This window comes from Papilio polytes, unplaced genomic scaffold (genome assembly GCF_000836215.1).
Source record: "Papilio polytes unplaced genomic scaffold, Ppol_1.0 DF823923.1, whole genome shotgun sequence".
NCBI lineage: Eukaryota > Metazoa > Arthropoda > Insecta > Lepidoptera > Papilionidae > Papilio > Papilio polytes.
In genome coordinates this window covers 3,362,945-3,383,728 of record NW_013525281.1, presented here as the reverse complement: position 1 = coordinate 3,383,728, position 20,784 = coordinate 3,362,945, and the positions used below count along the sequence as shown (strand labels likewise).

General features: G+C 31.9%; 1 protein-coding gene across 1 annotated transcript in view; it reads right to left on the bottom strand.

Annotated features, from left to right (window-relative positions):
- Positions 1 to 20,784, bottom strand: part of LOC106102100 (Down syndrome cell adhesion molecule-like protein Dscam2) — a 108,837-nt gene that overhangs the window by 46,736 nt on the left and 41,317 nt on the right. The gene's annotated exons all lie outside the window — the stretch shown is intronic.

Genomic DNA, 20,784 nt, shown 5'->3' with positions numbered 1-20,784 from the left:
ATCAAATTAAAATATGTGAGATAGTTTAAACGATAAGAAGTCGGAATTGATCTACAAGCGGTAAATATTTCCCGCCTGATTTAAACAAAAGAAACATTAAGGTTAACTAAATTATTTATTCAAGTAAAAAAAAACATCAAGTAAAAATATTTGCGACTACTAATTTTAGTAATAACTACTCCAATTGCTAAAATTAGTCAGTTAATATTTCTATATAAATATCATAAGACTGGAAACGTTTGTTTTATATGTCGTAGCCCAGTTCTTATGAATTATTAAATCCCACTTGTTCCTTTCTGTAGAAACTAACAAACTTGGATAAATCACCGGACTCAAGAGAATAAAAGATATTGTTGCTTTTGTTGGGATACAATAAGGGACGCAATATCTATTGAATTCTGTGACAAATTGATAGAATCAGTAAAGAGAAGCTATTGGCATTATACATTGTTACAAAATGTGACATGTATTTTTAACAATTTAATAATATATCTATTGCAATATTCATTTTCACCAGTTAATTTTTTTAGAATTCTAGCTTTCGCCCGCGGCTTTGTCTGCTAGGAATTAAAAAAAAAACAAAGGCAAGTAGCCTATGTGTTCTAGACTATCCTCTACATCTTTGCCAAATTTCATAGAAATCCGTACAGCCGTTTAGGCTACAAACTCTAACAAACATCCATCCATCCATCTAAACTTTCGCATTTATAATATTGGTATAAGTCATTATTATTCTAAGAATGAAGTTTGAATTCGCTTATCAATCAGGGCTTTGATATTTTAATAACGTCAAGCTTTTTTTCTTTTAATAATGAAATATCATTTTACTCGAAGAAATTATTTCTAATATTCCATTTTAATTCCTATTTAGTATCCAATATTCCTATTATATTGATTTAAGATCACTTACGTCTATGAATGGCGAGAAACCAATATTAGAGGGGCAATTTCCTTTATTCAACTGAATTTATTTATATATATGAGGGATGTAAATGGTCCATTACACCCTTTGGAGCGACGCCAAGCCGACCTGTTCGTTTGAATCCGGTCGCTGTTTGACTAATGTATAACGGCTGGTGTAATACTTCGTTTTTTTTTTAATAAATCAAGAAAAAATGAAAATCTTAAGCGGTAATTAATAAATTACATTTTTCGTTACATGCATTCTTTTCTACCTTTTTGTATATAAGTCTTTTGAACATCATCATCTGATGGTGAAGAGACGATGATCATCCTTCATCTCAGTCAACACTCCCTTATGGATCATGTCATCTTTCACGCAATACACCTCTTTCCAGGACTACCTTTACCGGTGTACCTCCACTCTCATAACTAACGTCCTTGTTACATGAGATACATCCCTCCTCATAACATACCCATAACATGCTAAGCTTTTTGCACCTTTTTTAAATATAATTATCGTAGAAACAAAAAGGAAGTAAATAGCAGAATTATGTAAATTCAATAAAGCTCTATATCTAATTAAATTTGACACCGTTACAAGGGTCTGTTGCTCCGATAAGAAAGGTTTCGATGTAGCACCGGGGACTGCACGTCTATAATAAATTATGGACCCTTAAACTGATAAATTACGGGTACAGCAAACATTGCGCAACTTAAAAGTTTGCCTGAACAAGATAATTTAATTCATCTTCAAAGGAGCTAATATGATAAATTGAATTAATCCAAAATTATGCGAAATGTAATTAAATTTGAATAAAGGATAGAATAAATTACAAAAAGTTCCTTCAAACATAAAATGATTTCTTGGAAACCAGTTATTTAAGTAATTACTAAATTTTAATAAAGTTGATAGACAAAATTACCTAATAAATAAGATGACGAAGTGTAGAAATTTATTCAAAATTTCAAAGTAGAATTTTTAAAGTCACGGTCTAACCGTGATTAAAAAATTCATGAAACAGTTTCTTTAAGTTCTACGCAAGTCTACGAGATTCTACGACCTACAACGCTCTACAACGTCCTACGACACTACCGCTAGAAAACTTTCGTAGATAAAAATTTCTTGTGGCAATATTATATGCATTCTCGTTTCTATTTGTATAATATCACACATTACATTCGAGTAGCGCCATTATAAAATCGTGTGTTTCATAATTTTTTTATACTTTTGTAAAATTCAAATTGTTACGATACTAGAAAAAAGTATATTTAATATTTCCATAAAGTATGCTTAATTCAAAAACTTCCAAAGATATTACAGTAATCGTGGAACATATGAAGCGTGCACGCCTAATCCAACAATGTACGTTAAGCCGCCATTTTGCATATTACGTCCATTTTCATCGCGTGGTTTATGCGGCCGCTAATATTGTTCTTTCCAATATTAGTTATTGGATATTCAAATAGTCTATTATCGAATCATCAATTTGTTTATTAGCATAACCTCAATGTTATTTATCTAATTAAATCCATAATGATATATTGTTTGAGATTTTAGGAAATATATTAATGAAACAAAGCGTATTTAACTACTTTGTGTCATAAAGTTACAAAAAAGAAATACATGCATAAATCAATTTGTAAGCCAGAATACAAAATTCAACACAATTTTTTAAATATTACAACGAAAGAAAATTTAAATTACAAACTGTGTAATAACTAGCTTTTGTCCGCGTTTCTTTTTGTATGGATTAAAAAAAAAAAAACAAAAGAAAGTAATCTATGTGTTCTTCCAGACTAAGCTCTTCATCTACGTCAAATAACATCAAGATCGAGTCAGCCGTTTAGGCTACATAATTTAACAAACATCCATCAAACAATTTAAATCTATTTATCTATAAACAATGTCAATCTATCCATCCAAACTTTCGCATTTATAAAATTAATTTTACTTACTTAAGTAAGATAAGAAACATATAACGTTTACTTAATACAATTAACATTTCAAGAAACACAATAGTAAAGTATACAATATTGAAACGGTGTAAATGTTAATCTTTTATCTCTATTTCTGAACCGAATAAGCTCGGTTTGTGTTTTGCTACATTATTCAAATGTTTATTCATGTGCGGATTCACAGAGGCAACGTTATCTCTGTAAACAATTTAAACCAGAGCTTAACGTACGACAACATTGTGAACCACACAATATACTGAAAAAAATCATTTCAGAACTATTTATACATACAATATTGCCAATTTTGTAGTCAAAACATACACGTCTCCGACGGTCTGAACCGACGCCATGTTGAGGATGACTAGACCTTAGTCAACCACACAGACCCGGTACAGGTTAGTTCATTTCACACATATTATGTTTTAATTTCTTAAGTATGACGTATGTACCTAATAATATTGCATTTATATATACATTTTAAATGCACAAAAGCAAACATTGCATCAAAGATACAAACAAAATTCGTTAGATATTCAAAACAGATCGCTTTGTAGTTCAAAAAGTGTAATTAAAAAATCCATAGTCAAAGGAATCAATTCGGCAAAGTGCAAAAGAATATCTTGAAAGAATAAAACAAAACGTTCTGTCTGAATGTTCGATCGATCAATTGATGGCATCAGACGGGCAGGTATCTATCTATAAGCATCTGGCAACGCGAAGTCTCGTCCCGCGATTGCCGCAAACCGCAGCTTTCGATTTCCGTTTAATTCCACGGCTGCAATGTCTCTTTATTATACGAACATTTACGTGCCCTAAGGTACGCTTCCACTATTTACATGCGGCGAATATTGTCAGACTTAACCTCTTTTATAAACTTACCTACAAAAATTAAATTCATAATTATTTTTATTTGCGAAATTATTATAATGTACTTACTAAGAAACTAAATGTATGTTAAGGTATACCGCCACATTAAACTAACGTCTTCGTTGTTCGGAGAGTGAAAACGCACCTTAAGCATTATTCAAACATTACGCGATTTTTTGAACCTAACACCTTTGAAATAAGGTTTAGATTTATGAGCATTTCTTGTGTGAAATAAGGACTTGTGGCTGTCATCTTGGTGTTAGCTAATTACATTATAATGGATGGCGCTGGCTTGGCTTTGCAAATGCAGCGTACAAAATGGAAGCTCGAGAACAAATTTATAGCTGTAAGATCCTTTTGTTATTATGATATAAGATCGTTCTAGGAATTTGTGGAACAGTACCGTTACTTGTGGTTTGAGATTTGCTGTATAATGAGAAATAAAAGCACACATATACAATTTGTACACATGTCATTGTTTATATTGAAACATTTAAATAATTGATGTATCATTATTTTTTTCATGATATTCATTAAAAATTAATGATTATGAATGATCCATTAACATTATAATGACGTAATATAAAATGAAATAAACCATTTTATAAATAGACAAATAATCTTTTTTTATTCACCCTCGAAATTGTTCGGTCGAGGATCGTAATTGACAAACACGACTTTTCCCTTACCCCTACAGACACACAAAGGGTGTAAAGTCAATGTCAGAATCCTTTGTGCTCTCATTAAAAGTGCCCTACGGTGAGTGTACGAATCACAAGCTAAGTATAGACTGGGGGTTAATTACAATGCTACATACTTACGGTGGCCAAATTTTATAAACAAAATCCGGGACACCATTGCCTAAAAATATTTAAAAATATATAACGGAACGAAAAAATTCTTTGAAAAAAAAAATGGTAGATTTTACTATTTATGATTTTGTTATTATACATGAGATAGTATCCAAAAAAAAAGTTAACAATACAGCAAAAACAAATGCAATATTTTCTACACCTTATATTTCCATTATTTCGCCGTTATCTTGCTGATTGTACAATATTAGCAAAAATCTAAATTTCGTAAGAACGGGACAGTCCCGCCAAAGGTTAGTAGATTTAGTCACTCGAACACACCCTAACAGTCGGATATACGCTGTGAATACGAAGACGCGAGCCCAGCCGCGGCGATCGCTCATTAGAGGCACAATAGCCTGCCGCACAATACCCCGCATAAATAATCGCATGCATACATATGCTGTAATGTATCCTACCACTACGAGTATACGTTACCCTACGCGCCAGACAAGCCCTTTCAGTGTTCGCTGCAAGTCGCTATTTTTACATTTCGCTTAAATGACGACATTGTTTTTTAGTCATTGGAGTATTTTGCATTGCAATAATCGAGAACGCCGCCTTTATTTAATATGCCTAGACAATTTGTATATTAAACGATTTTATTTACAAAATTACACGATACAATAATCTTATAAGTGACTAGCTGTTGCTCGCGACTTCGTCCGCGTGAATTAAAAAAAATAAAAAACAGCCTATGTTACTCACAGATAAATTATCTTTCTTACAGTGAAAGATTTTTTAAAATCGGTTTTTGAGTTTTTGAGTTATTACATCAAAAATACAAATCTTTCCACGTTATAAGATTAGTATAGATTGGTAACTTACATATACTTTTCTAGGTTATTTTTGTACTTAATTCTTGGATTTGAATAATTTTATGTGAATTTTGTATAACAAAAGCAGACGTACACGAGATTTGTGCACATTCAATTGAGAGTAAATCGAACGTAGCGACACTGAAATCAACAATCGACGTGACCAGGGCCAGTGCGGGTTGGGGAGAGGGGGTACCGTGGGGGGCAGACATGCGGGTCAGGTGGCTCTCATTCACGCGCATTTGTCCGTGAATGAATTGCTTTCATGCCACCGTCGTTTCCATCGCTTTCATTTCGACGTAAACGATTGACGTGCAGGTTAAGCGTTAAGTATTGTCGAATCAAATAATCCTTGTTTTATCAATGGTAGTTTAAATAAAAGCGTATATTATCAAGAAGTCTTGTTTTTATAATATAAGATGGCAAACGCGCGAACGTCCATCTGAATCCACCGAAATGGAAAGCGACCGCTGCCCATAAACATCCGCAATTGCAGATGCCTTGTATACCCTTGATTGACGGAGGAGGAGACGCACATAAAGAGGAAATTTTCCCTCCCTATGCGTCTCCTCCACCGTCAAATCTACTTTTCCTTCTCATCTTTACCTCTTAAGAAAAGGGTGGAAAGGGACTAAAATTATGCCTCCGGCACCACACTCATCAGACGAAACGCGGAATTGCTTCCACTTCACGCCTGTTTTCTGTGTGGTCGTGGTATTACACCGGGCGAGCCGTCCCATTCGTGCGAAGATGTTAAAGCGGGCTCTACCACTGTTAAGTCTAATGGAATCTTGGTATTTCTGTCTATCAATGGTCTGCAAACTTGAGAAAGTCGTATGCAATGTAATCAGGTGGTTTGTTAAAGTAAGACGATAGTTTAAATTTACAAAATCTTTTTCTTTACTGAGATCATTTTTAAATTCATTACAAGTTCAGTATTCATTTTTTATAACTATTTAATTATATAAAGGCCTAAATCTCTTTTTACAAAAATATGAAAGCTCGATTAAGTTTTAGGAGTCATAACCGCGAGCCTTACCCTTAAAATCAATGAAGTGAGACGATATAATTTTAGTTCACCGTAAAATCCTTTGCTCCGTCTTCGTAATATAAAAGGTGTATCTTAATGCTTGCGGCATTTTAAGACGCATAAAATAAATGTTATGTCTATTGAATACATTCTGAAGGTATCATAGTCTGAAACCGATTTATTTAAATAACTGACTGACTTCCCAAAAGAAGGAGGTTCTCAACTCGTCTGTATGTTTTTTTTGTGTTACGGCATAACTCCGCCGCTACTGGACCGATTTTGATAATCGATGTAGATTTATCACTCAAACGTTAATATACTTTCAATTGTCAATTGTTATGGTAAAAATGTAGAAAGCCTTACGTAGAAATATCACTGCATACCTCGGCTGGCACCGACATCAAAGTAATAATAATTGTACAAAATAATAACAGCTACAAAAAGGGAGGTTTACTATTTCCAAGGAATTATTTCGTCACTTTTTAGTGTAGTGTTCTTTTGAGAATATTTGGTTTTTAGTGTATTTTGTTTGGAAGTCGGTTTTGTTTTTTTTATTACTACGCATATCTGTACTCATCGCCGCGATTGACCTGAGTATCACATTTTTGTGCACGCTTAGTATTGAATATTACCTAACAAATGAATGCGTCATGTAGTTTTAGTTTTATTGGAGAAAAGTTGGATGAAAAAGTAAAGTTTTAAGCTAATCGAACGAACAGTTTCAACGATGTAAATTCAATACAGAACAAATATTTAACGTTCTGAAAATACGTTCGTGATCCTCTTAATGAGGGAAAACCTTCGCTGCCTAAGTAAATAGACACGTAACGCGTGTTGGGCACAGGACTTTATTTAAATGTATTAGAACTTTTTAAATGTAAGAATTATCGTTAACATTGTAAAATAAACAAATATAATAAACAAAAATGTTGTAAAACTTTTGAACGTTTGTAAAATAATCTATACTAACATTATAAAGAAGAAAGATTTAATTTTTGTATGTATTGAAATAACTCAAAAACTACTTGCCCGATCTGAAAAATTCTTTCACCATTAAAAAGCTACGTAATCATTGAGTAACAAAGGCTATGATTTTTATTATATTTTAATCACTCGGGTAAAGACGCGAGCAACAGCTTGTTTAACATAAACGTTAGATTGTTACTAGTAAGATAGATTAAATATTAGTAAAAGGGTATATACGATTATTACTCCTTCTAAGTAAACCTTTCTGTGTGATATAAAAATAGCTAATAAAATTATTATAGATAAAATCCTTTTTGTTGTCCGTGGTTATCAGTTGGAATTCGTCCAAAGATGGGAACCCTTGTCTCAAAGAACCCGCTTAGAGATTTTCCCTTTAATTTGTAACATAACATGATAACATTTATTTTCAATAAGTAAGCAAATTTAATTCTATTATATCATATTTATTATGTAACCTAAAACAGTCAAGTTCCTTGTGGTTTTAATTATAGCATGTGAAATTTTCGTAAAAATATATATTAGTACAAAACACTAAAGGTTCTTACAATACCTAAAGACACTTTTAAATAACTTTTTAAAATTACCTGTCCATTTTTTCATGAAAGCATTTACTTTGGAATTAAAAACGTATTTGAGTACTACTCATGATCATCGATGCTCCCTAGATTATTATCTGTCGACGTCTATGAATCTAAGGGCCTGTCCCACAAAATTGTAAATTGTCTGATAACAATCGAACTTGTAAATTATGTGATGGAAATATTGCATTTTGTTCGCTTATCTGACAGTAACGTTATTTTAAGCTATCTGAGCCTCTATCATGCAATGGTGGGACAGGCTCTAAAAAATTGTATATTTTAAATTTGAGTTTATGTATCTTCCTATATTGAGGGAGTTGTATAAATAAATCAAATATCCAACATCTAATGTTGTATAACTCGACGACATTTACGTCTCTTTCGTATATTAACATATTTCTAAATTCAATTTTATTTATAAAATTCTGACGAATGCTTGCCTCTGTCGAAAAGCAGCTGTTACGTACGATATCATTATTCTTTGATTTTTCCCTATAGTTTTTCAAATTTTTAGTAACGTAATATGTTTATAGTGTCTTACTATGTGACTTTTCTAGAATATTGACTAATAATTAAAAAAAAACATTTTTTTTTATTTTTGTTCAGAAAAATGTATGCAAAGGCGTAATCAGACTTTATACATTTCATGCAAAAATATATATCTAACTAATGTTATAAATGCGAAAGTTGGGATAGATGGATGTTTGTTAGAGTTTGTCGTCTAAACGACTGAACGGAACTCGATAAAATTTGGCATAGATGTCTGGAAGAACACATAGGCTAGTTGCTTTTGTTCTTTTGAATTCAACGAGGACTTATTCGCGGGACAAAGCTAGTTGTATATAAGTCTGTTATCTGTAATACATTCTATACAATAATTAATACATCAGAGTAAATAAACCGTTTTTCAAGATAAAGCAGATTAATTTATTCATCCATCTTTATTTATCCTGCCGACTCAGGGTGAAAGCAACATAAAGAACCATTTATTCTTTATTAAATCTCATTTAATGCTTAATGCTCGCTAAAGCACTTTAAATTTTTCGTATTATGTAAATTCGGCTAAATTTTATTCACTACATTATATTTATTACATAAATAAATCTCTATAAAGATTAGAATAGAAATTCGTAAGATATTTTGAAAACATTATCGATTATTTGTGCGTAATATTTTTGGGTTTCGTAATTTGAATATAGATGGCGCTAGGTGAAGTGTTATCCGATAAAAAAATACTCTATGATTAGTTTGGTTAATACATGTTTTATTTTAAATGTACATTGCTTTCATTAATATTAATATTGTTGTTTTTTTAGATTCCATTTTCGCGTGTCATTTTTGTGATAGACGACTCACATTTTGAGTTGCAACAATGATTTGGACGGCTTCCAACTTCCAAGTTCAAATGAGGTCACTTTTGTTACAGCGCTAAAAGTTTTAGAGATCCTTATTTATTTAGAACCATCATTACTTCGCCCAAAAGTCACCTTATTGATAAGGAAAATTGTTCATGATATTGGGTAAATCATAACTCATAACTTCTCTTTGATATTAAATGTATTAATTATTCAAGAGATGGTGAAGTATGTTTAAGTATTTATTAGGTCGTTGTGAAATTGGTTCTAATACGTCGTAACAAAGACGCTCCCCAGAGACAAGAGTACCAAATAAAATCAATTCAATGAAAACGAGCAATAAAAGGTAAGCATTAAATAATTGTTTTTGTATTAAATTATTTTACCAAACAGTTTTTTTTGTGACTTTTTTAAATCGGTGATATCTAGTTAGTGAGATGCATGATTGTTTCTTTATTTATAAAAAGTCATAGATAAGTCATATTCATACAAAAATTATAAATGCGAAAGTTTAGATGGATAGATGGATGTTTGTTAGAGTTTGTAGCCTAAACGGAAGAACGGATTTCAATTAAATTTGGTATAGATGTAGAGGATAGTCGGGAAGAACACATATGCTACTCACTTTTGTTTACTTTTAATTCCACACGGACGGAGTCGCGGGCGAAAGCTAGTTCATATAAAATTATAAAATTCATAGTGATATTCATATATTTAAGCAATATTTTACCTAGATATAATACAAATTTTCTCGTATATAAAATCACTTCTTGATTTTTTTATATGAATCGTATAAATCTTTGAAACAATAACTAAATTCAAATAACAGTATTCCAGTTATGTTTTCATATTGTTCGAAGATGTTTTAATCTTCAGCTTTAAGTCTATTAAATTTTCATTCCGAGCAAAGCTTATTAAGAGCTTTGATATAAATCTTAAATACATTTTGCGTTAAACGAATTAAGTCTACAAATGTTAGTATAATGTTCTCAGAATGTTAATTTTATATGTACATGTTAAAGAATATTGTTTAATTATATTCCAAAGAAAAACGATTAAAAAGTCTCCGCATTCAAGTTCAATAGTGTAGTACAAAATTGAACTATTGTTGGAGTAGAAGCAGAAGAGAGAAAGAGGAGAAGTCAGAAGAAGAGTAGTAGAGACCATAAAACTGCACTGAAACCAAAAAAAAAGTAAAACGTGTAATACTAAATGAAAAACAAAATAACATCGGTTATCGTATTATTATACAAATTACATTTATATTTACAACATTAATTTGCCACCGTAATAATTATATGATTATTGTTTAAAAAAGTACACATTTTAAATATAATATAGTTGTAAAAACCTCTAAAGAAAAATGAAATTTGATATAAGCACAGTTGTTTTGAAATTACGGTTAAAGTTGGATAGAAAACGTGGCTTTAGTGGAGTCTGTTATTTCAGTTATGAAGCCGAAATTGCTAGTTTATCCTCCAGAGCTTTTACACTTTGAGCTCCATAATGGTGCTCCATGACATAAACGAAGTTAGTATAACTTAATATAGAACTTATATTTTTTTTATAACATAAGGTGGCAAACGAATAACCCGCCACCTGAATCCGCCAAAATGGCGAAGCGACCGCTGCCCATAGACATTTGCAATTGCAGATGTGTTGCCTACTCTTATCCGACGGAGGAGGAGACGCACATAAAGAGGATATTTCCCCCTCCTCCTATACATTTCCTCTACCGTCAAATCCACTTCCTCTTCCCATTCTCTCCTTATAAGAAAAGGGTGGTAAAGAGAAAGGGACTTAAATTAAATTAAATATTCATTTAATATTTCGTAATAAAAATATACATAACTATACTGGATTCCAATTGAAATACCTAACCGTAAAAATCTATAAGCACTAACAATAATTAGAAAAAAAAATCAGTTTTATCTTATAGAAGAAAATGTAAGCTCAAATAATTTTGAGATATGACATACTAACCTAATTGAACTCTGACCCTACCCTTTGGTAAAATAGGCTAAAATATGTATAACGTAGACAAGTACTAGACTTGAATATTCATGTAAGGTAAATGTACCAGTAGTTGATAGTTGAGTTTCATAAAACGCAGTTTTCTTGTTCAATGCTAGTAGAAACAATTTTTACAAACCTTTAAGGTCAGTCCTTCAGGCAACGTTTCTTGTGCCTATTTAATTTAAAACTAGCTATTCCTCGCGACTTCGCCCTCATGAAACTAAAAAGTAATAAAAATATAGCCTAGGTTACTCACTAATAATTTTTAAAAATGAAAGTATTTTCGAAATCGGTCCAGTAGTTTTTGAGTAATTTCAATACATACAAAAATGTTAATCTTTCCTCTTTATAATAATAGTATTAATAGGCCGTTAAGTTATATTTTTAATTGGTCTAATTAAAATATCGTTAACGGCATCAGAAATATGGAAAATCAAATTGTATGGAAATTAAATTCCATTTCATGCATAAATGTTTCAGCAGCGATACGGTTTATTAGCATTTTACAGCGATATATTGAACTGTTTGTAAATGAAGATACCGATAATTATACTGTGATTTTAGTTATTTCAATAACGCTTTGTAGTTTAATATAATAGACACCTATATAGTTTTAATTTTCGTTTGATGTTTCATATTTTCAAACATTAATTATAATTTAAACAATTAATTTGAATTTGTTGAGTTTTGTACAGTCGTGGAAATTCGTGGTGATACAGTTACAGAAAAATTGCTTCCTTCCTGAGATAAGAATCCCCTTTATAAATAACCAATTAGGTAGCTATAAGTTGTGCAAACGACATAATAATAACAAAATATGTTGTGTACCAAAAACCAATATATTTCATGCACACAATTAAAAAACAACGTTAAAACGACTGTATTTAATTATGGAAAGCCGCTAGATTCCCCGATTGTATCTAAATAAACCACAATGAAGCTTCAGATTAATTATATCAGGGTTGAAGTTAATTTTTATTGTACAAAATTACCTTTGCAATATTACCTATTTAATAAGGCTTTTCGAGTTTAATAGCACAAAAAGTATGTAGTAATGACTTTGACCTGACTGTTACTTTCTACATTAATTAGTAAAGGAGGTCAAAGTCTATTCTGTACTTTCACGACTTTTGTTTTAGCCGTCCATTATGAACATAAAGTCTGTATCAAAATATAGAGCAAGAAAATTCTTTCACTTTTTTTACAATACCTAACTTAAAACGGCCTTACAAAGAGGGCAGTTTTCGCTGATGATGAATTTTCTTTTTTAATGTACCAAAATATAACAGAGTATTTATTACCGAGATATTTTCTGAAGCTGTGAAAGACTGTATAGTTGGTTTGAACTTTAATACAAGGAAATCACGGTCTTTATAAACATTACCTATGTCTAGCTTTCACCCGCAATTCTATCCGCGTGTAATTAAAAAAACAAAAGCAAGTAGCCTTTATTTTCTTTTGGACTTTTCTCTACATTTATGTTTATTTCACCAAGATCCATTCAGCTGTTTAGAAGGTAAACGCTAACAAACATCCATACATCAAAAATTTGCATTTATAACATTAGTAAACCAGACTAATATTACTTCAAAGAATATTATATCAAAGTTCATTCATTACTCCCTGTCACACAAAGAGCTGAGAATTGTCTGTCAAGACACTAACTCGAAAAGTGGCACATCTAGACACAATCGAGTGAAGTTCAAATAGGTCGATTGTCTCTTAAGTAATTGTGGAAGAAAACTCTGGAAACGGCACGTTGGTCGCATTCTAATGACGCTATCAAATATTCAATAGGGAAATGGATAGTTTATACGATTCATTTCCTTATTGTTTTTACGTAATAGTATATTTGTAAACAAAATGAATACATGCATTTATTTTTTATCGGTTATTGTCATTTATGTAATAGAATGTTTTGTTTTGAATATCGATGGAATGTTTAGATGATATGGAATTTCATATTATTTTTCTGCCCATAATAATACTTCGGTACCCAAATTATGTTATGACATATTTTTCAAACTCATATTAGCATTCCAATACAATTTGTTGTTAAGAAAATGTTAGCAAGCATTTTGTATGATTTTGGTTACAATATTATACTATTAGTATTTGTGTGAAGATTCACAAAATTACATTTATTAACACTAGCTTTTGGCCGCAACTCCGTCCGCGTGGAATTAAAAAAAATAAACTAAAGTAAATACCCTATGTGTAACACAGAATATCCTCTACATCTGTACCAAGTTTCATAGAAATCCGTTCACCTGTTTAGGCTACAAACTCTAACAAACATCCATCTAAACCTTCGCTTTTATAATATAAGTATGTGTATGAAGCATGATTAAATAAGTTATCTTATATTTAAAAAGTATAAAAATGACAAGCTTATAGATGATATTCAATTTTAAAACATTATTTAAATGAAAACATATTAGAAATTATGTTTTTATCAAACGCAAGAAGTGCAACATTTTTCTGTTAGAAGTTAATGGAAATGTACATTAGAAAAATATACGAATGACCTGGTTCCATTTTTAATGCTTCTCTTTATAAATAGAGCCGTTTCATATTGTGAGACTAGAAGAAATTCTGTTATTGTTGCTACCTAAGCAATCTTTCGATCTCCTCTTTACTATTTCCTTTTTTTTAATATTAGAAATGATTAATGTATATAACTTTTTTTGTTTATAACATAAGGTGGCAAACGAGCAACAGGCCACCTGAATACACTAAAATGGTGAAGCGACCGCTGCCCATAGACATCCGCAATTGGAGATGCGTTGCCTACCCTTACCCGATGGAGGAGGAGACGCATATAAAGGACATTTCCCCTTCCTATGCATCTCCCCCACCGTCAAATTCACTTCCTCTTCCCATCCTGTCCTTATAAGAAAAGGATGGTAAAGAGTAAGGGACTTAAATTAAAATAACTATAAAAATGAGGTACATAAAAGTGCCTTTAGGTAGAAATATAATTATATTACTACGATCTTTAGGGCCTGTCTCAACACTGGCTGATAGAGATAAATGACGTCACTATCAGATAAGAGAACAAAATTCGATATTCATCGCATATTTTACACGTTCGATTGTTATCAGCCAATTTACAATGTTGTGGGACAGGCCCATAATCAAGTAACATTTTCAAGTCCTCTAAAATAGCACAAGATAGTCCAAGCCCCTTTTAGAAGACCTCATCTGTGTGAAAGGGTTGACACCTCACCTTTTACGCTATACTTGGTAAATTCCAAAAAACATGTGGAAATCAACCTATTCTCGTAAGATCTTTTTACAATTTATCTCCGACTTTATTTTAATTTAGAATGAAAGATCATACATCCCTTAGCTACAAAATTAAGATTACAAAATTAAGCACTTAGTTGTCTTTTTTGGGTTTCTTTATATTGCCAGCCTCAATGTTATCTGTTTATAGCAGTGCTAATAGGGTAGAATGGGATAACGGTCTGGTTGCCGAGATAAGATTTGATTACGATTTGTTTCATTATCTAGCAGGACCCTTTGGGATTAAGAATATATCACGATGTTATATCCTCAAGGTTTAAGACTTTTATACATGTGTGCGCTCTGGTTGGATAAAAATTATTACGTTTTAGACTGGTCCAAATACTCTTAAAAACATTGTTAGAACAGTGATTATTATTTTTTTTTATTAAATACGTCATTATCATATTTCATACTAGTATTATAAATGCGAAAGTTTAGAAGGACGGATGAATATTTGTTAGAATTTGTAGCCCAAACGGCTGAATGGCTTTCAATGAAATTTGATCCAGATGCAGAGGATACTCTGGAAGAACACATAGGATAGTCACTTTTGTTTTTTTTTTAATTTTACGCGGACGGAGTCACAGGCTAAAGCTAATTTATCATAGTCAAAGCAAAAGCCGCTGCTTTAGTATAAAGAGGCGTGTACTGTCTGGCACAGCTGCAATAGTTGCATAAAACGACAGTCGCACTACGACTCTATGACTAACTCATCATCATCCTCCTTATCCTACTCCCGTGGGGTCGGCGCAACAAGATTTTGTCTTCCAAATAACTCTATCATACGTCATCCCAGTCATCACGCCCTTTTCGATCATGTCACCTTTCACGCAATCCATCCATCTGTTAACTGTTAAGTTCAAATGCTTTGAAATTCGAAAAGTTTCTATATCAACTGCACGTAGGTACGTATTTTTCCATAAATATTTCCATTCCCTGCTAAGACAAGAAAAAGGCATTACAACAAAAAGGTGACATTAAACAGCCATTGCTTCATTGGACTTGTTCGTGGAGCGCTGTAAAGAATTTTAAATAAAGCTCTCTTGGAGCTTAACTCCCGGCCGGAGCTTTAATATTAAGAAAATTATGTACGCGTCTATGTATTTTACAAAGGTTTAACCTTGTGGAACATAATGAAGCATACATATTATTCAGGCAGGTATACGATTTTGAATGTAGTGCTTTATAATGTACGTTACTTATCTGTATGTACATATATGTAAATTTCATGTACATTAGTATCACCAGAATTCCTTGTAACCAAAGCATACGATTAAACATTGTTTAAATTATATACTAGGTATTATCTGTCTGGAATTAATTATTGCTTGAAAACTGAAGTAAAAATTATAGCCTTTTGTCTTAATTTATGTATCTACTTTACTAGGTTTCGTCCGCGACTTCGTCCTCGTGGAATTAATAAACAAAAGCAAATAGTCTGTACTTCCCGAATATGCTCTACATTTTTGTAAAATTCTATCGAGATCCGTTCAGCCGTTTAGGCTGCAAACTCTAACACACATCCATTTATCCATCTAAATTCGCCATTTTAATATTAATAAAATGTAAATAATTATTTATTTACTCTTTATTAAACAGAATTGATTTTTGATTTATTTATTTATATGTATAAGGGGTATCGTTTTAAAAACGATATTTTAAAGTCGACGTTAAAATACAACGCATGTTCATACACCGTACAAAGGCCGTCGTTCAGGCCGTCGATAAATTTTGTAGTCTCTCTCAAACGATCTGCGTCGGCTCCCTTGGCGTTGATTTAACGATTTTTATTACGCTACGTTTTACATATAATCAGACTTCTGTGACGAATTACTGTTTTATTATCCATGAAAAAAGGCTCGAGTCTTTGTGACGTAACGTAAAGGGATTTCATGTTTTTAATCAAAGCGCAAATTAAAAACTGTTGTCCGTTTTACTGTCAGTTTGGAGTTGAAAACTAGAGCTTGGATAGAACATTAGAGAACGAATGAGGGTACAATGACATAAAGTAAAACATTAATAATATACTATACTAATATTATAAAGAGGAAAGCTTTTTTATTATATTATAAGAAAGCAAACAAGCAAGCGGCCACCTGAATCTCCGAAATAGCAAGATAACAACTGCCCAGGGACATTAGCAATTTGCTTACCCTTGATCGACAGAGGAGATGCACATAAAGAGGATATTTCCCCTTCCTATGCGTATCCTACACCGACAAATTCACGTTCCCTTCCCATTATTTTCGTATAAGAAAAAGGGTGGGAAGGAAAAGGGACTGAAAAATTTCAAAAACTAATGGGCCGATTTAACTTCTTTTACTATTAGAAAGCTACGTTATCAGTGAGTAACATAGGCTGTTTTTTTTATTTACACGGGTGAAGTCGCGAGCTACAGTTAGTTACTTCATGTAAATAAATTTTAACGCCTCGAGTCCCGTTGACTCTCCTCAAGTCAAGCGAACGACACAAGAGAAAATATTGAGGTAACTTATGTGTGTGCATACAACAAAGGTTCACTAGGCACCTAATAAAATAATGATAACACATCTACAACAAAATTTTCATGACATTACAATTTCTCTACCAACATTAATCACTTAGTACTGTCACATTTGGTGCAAAATTTTCCGCTTATTACCGAATGTCATCTAAGAAAATTTATTACCAACACGTTGAGTTGCGGTTGTACACATACTTAGTATTTAAACATAACTCATATGAAATCATTAATTATACATGTAATAAAATTGGAGTGTTTGTGATATTATAAGAAAAATTCCAGATTTGGGAAAGATGTATTTGTGTTGCTGATGACGAAAATTGCATTTGAAAAAAATTGTTTGTCTGTCTTTCTGTCCGTAAGCCGCGTTTGTTTCGGGTAATCTCCGAAACGGATAGATCGATTTCGACTGCACTTTTACTGAAGGCTAGCCGTAGTCTTGAGCTTAATCGGACATTCGCAAGTACGCACCGTACTAGTACAATTGGGAAAACGTACTAGTACACACTTTTAGTACCTTTAGTACTTCAGATTTGTGAGAACACAATAACATGAATAGAATATAACGAGGGTTATAGATTACTACACATCAAATTTTAAGCAGGGTCAAACGTATGTTATTAGCGAAAATAAATTTTAGTTATAATTTACTTTATCCACTTTTGATTCTTATTACGGAAGGTGTATGCTTCAATCTAGCAAATATACAATCAAATCAAATAACGAAAAATCGAACACCGATATCTTGTAGTACTGTACTAAAAGTACTAAATATCCGATTAACAGAAGCCGTTCGGTAACGTTACTTTTAGGACAGTGCCGAGTAACATTACTTTTTAGTATATCGTACGTGTACTACCCAAGACTAGCTAGCCGGGCATGCGTGGACGAAGTAGCGGGCAACAGCTAGTTTCAAAATAATTTGTTGTGTTAGAAAGTTACAGTTGCCCTTAATTTTTTAATAGTAATGACTGTGGTAATCGTTGAAAGATTATTGAGAATTCTGTACCGTTTAAAATTGGAACGTTTTATCTGGACTTTGTTTTAAACCAAAGTAATTTATACAGGGCATATCTCAAAAATTCTTGACATTTTTATGACTGTTCTCAAGGGGACAAAGTTTTAACGGTCCAATGAAAAGTTAAAATAGGCTTATTATCAAAGCCGGCCAAAAAACATAATAATTTAAATAGCCGTATTTAAAGACTTATGATTTTTTTTACATTTGTAACTAACATTTGGAAATTTTTGTTAGTGAATGGATTAGAGATTTTTTCTGCGTATATATTTTAGATTTGTGGAATTAGAACAAGAATTTACAAATACAATCGAAAATTTTTTTTGCATTAATTCGGAAATTTTTTTTGCATTAATTTGGAAATAAAAAAAATCAATACTATAGTCCAGTTGATAAAGGCATGTGTTCAATAACTCGACATTGAATATATGAAAAATGTATATCGTTGCGAAAAAAAGGCTTGCGTTATTACATTCTTGATACGAGTGTATTTTAACAGCAGCCATGAATTTTCCAATACAAAAAAGGTCGTGATGGACAATTTATTACATTCAATTTGATTTTATTGACTACATTGCTCGCGAATGATGGCCCGACAACTTTAAACGTTCGCTGAATCCCTGACCCATCATCGTTATCGCAGATTTCTGTTTTTATACAATTTGATCATGATTTTTTTTAAAACATAACCTTCCCTTCCTTTTATTGTATTCATTATTTAAAAAAACCTAATCACATATGGACAATTTTAAATTCTATTAGTTTAACAAAATAAATTGTGTAAGGATTTTTCTTGGATAGAAAGCCGTTTTACAAGTTTTCTACTTTTATGTTTTATAGAAATTACATCATAGTAATGTTATAACTGATAAGTGATAACCACGACGAGTCTGTAAAGACTCAAGCGACAAAGAAGAAGAATGTTATAAATGCGAATGTTTACATAAATGGATGGATGGAAGTTTGTTAGAGTATATAGCCTAAACGGCTTAAAGGATTTCGATGAAATTTGATATAGATGCAGAGAATAGTCTGGAAGAATACATGGGCTACTCGCTTTGTTTTTTTTTTTTAATTCCACGCGGACGGAGTCGTGGGCTAAAGATAATAATTTATAAATTGAACATAACTTATGTCACTACGAGATAATTATTCATTATGTCACTAATACCGGACTAGTCTTTTTAGAATATATTCGTTACAAAGTTACGAATCTTTCCACTGTATAATATTAGTATAGATAAGGCTGATAAGTCAAGATTGAAGTTTCCGTTAACTATTTTAATATCAGAAGATGTAAGCGTCGGAGCGAAACATCGGGCTCCCAAACGTCAAAGGATTTAGTTAACCCCGCTCTGAATATTGAATACCTTGTTAAAATCAATTTTCAGAGTCAATAAACTTTAGATAGATTTATATTGATTAAAATATAAACAACACAGTACAAGTATCTAAAGATATCGAAATCCTTAGCAATTAGTGGATTTATTTACATTACAATTTTTGTAACGTCATTAAATTGAATTTCATTTGAATGACATCGTTATAATGCATTTTATTTACTTACTAGCTGTTGCCCACGACTTCGTCCACGCAACATTCAGATAAATAAGTAGCCTATAGTATGCCCATCTATGTCAGGTACCCTTCAGTAAAAGTCCGGCCGAAATCGGCCCAGACGTTTCGGACAGACAGACAGATAATACAGACATTTTTTTAAATGCGATTTTTGTTATCCGTTTCTTCTTTTAATATTACAAACAGACACTGTAATTTTATATTATGTATGGATATAGACTATTTTAATTATTTCCTTCACTTAATTTTTATTCACCACTTTAAGAACATAGAGACGGATTTAAATTCGGATATAAAAGGGAGGCAAGCTCTAATTTCACACTTTAATTAAAGGAACTGGTGATTTTCCTTTGTTTATATTTGGGTTTCAAGGAAAACATAATTTTGAAGCGATTACAGTTAGTAAAAATTATTGTATATTTCAGAGCGTAATTAAATAGTAACTTTTTAAATAATAAAACACGATAAAAACTATCAATTTTCTTATTTTTCAGCCAGTAACAATTTTACTACCAATCTTTACTCTTAGTTTTCATGAAAATGAAACGTTTCAGTTTACTTTGTCAATAAAACTAAATACCGCAGACATCGAGAACTTGGCATTTTTATGTCCAAAGCCGACGGAGCAGATCAAAGTTTTAATGATTTTAATTGAGAGTCGTTACTCTCAGTTGTTTAAGATTATAGTCTTGTTATGAACTGGAAAGTAAGACTTCGAATAACTAAAAACTATTAGTATAGATATCTCTTTTATTTACTCTGAATTCGTTGTTAAGGATTGCTGACATAACTTTTGAAACGTTAATAAATAAAATAACGATATTAGATATCTAGAAAGAAGACTTACATGTGTGTAGAGTGGACAAAATAAAAACATGGACTAAAACACACTAAAATTAAATAACTGAAACAAAAACAACAGTTTCAGTTTAAAAGTGGTAGTGCCTGCTTTAACATCTTAGCACTGCAGGGCCGGCACGCCCGGTGTAATACCACGACCACACAGGAGACAGGCGTGAAATGGAACCAATGC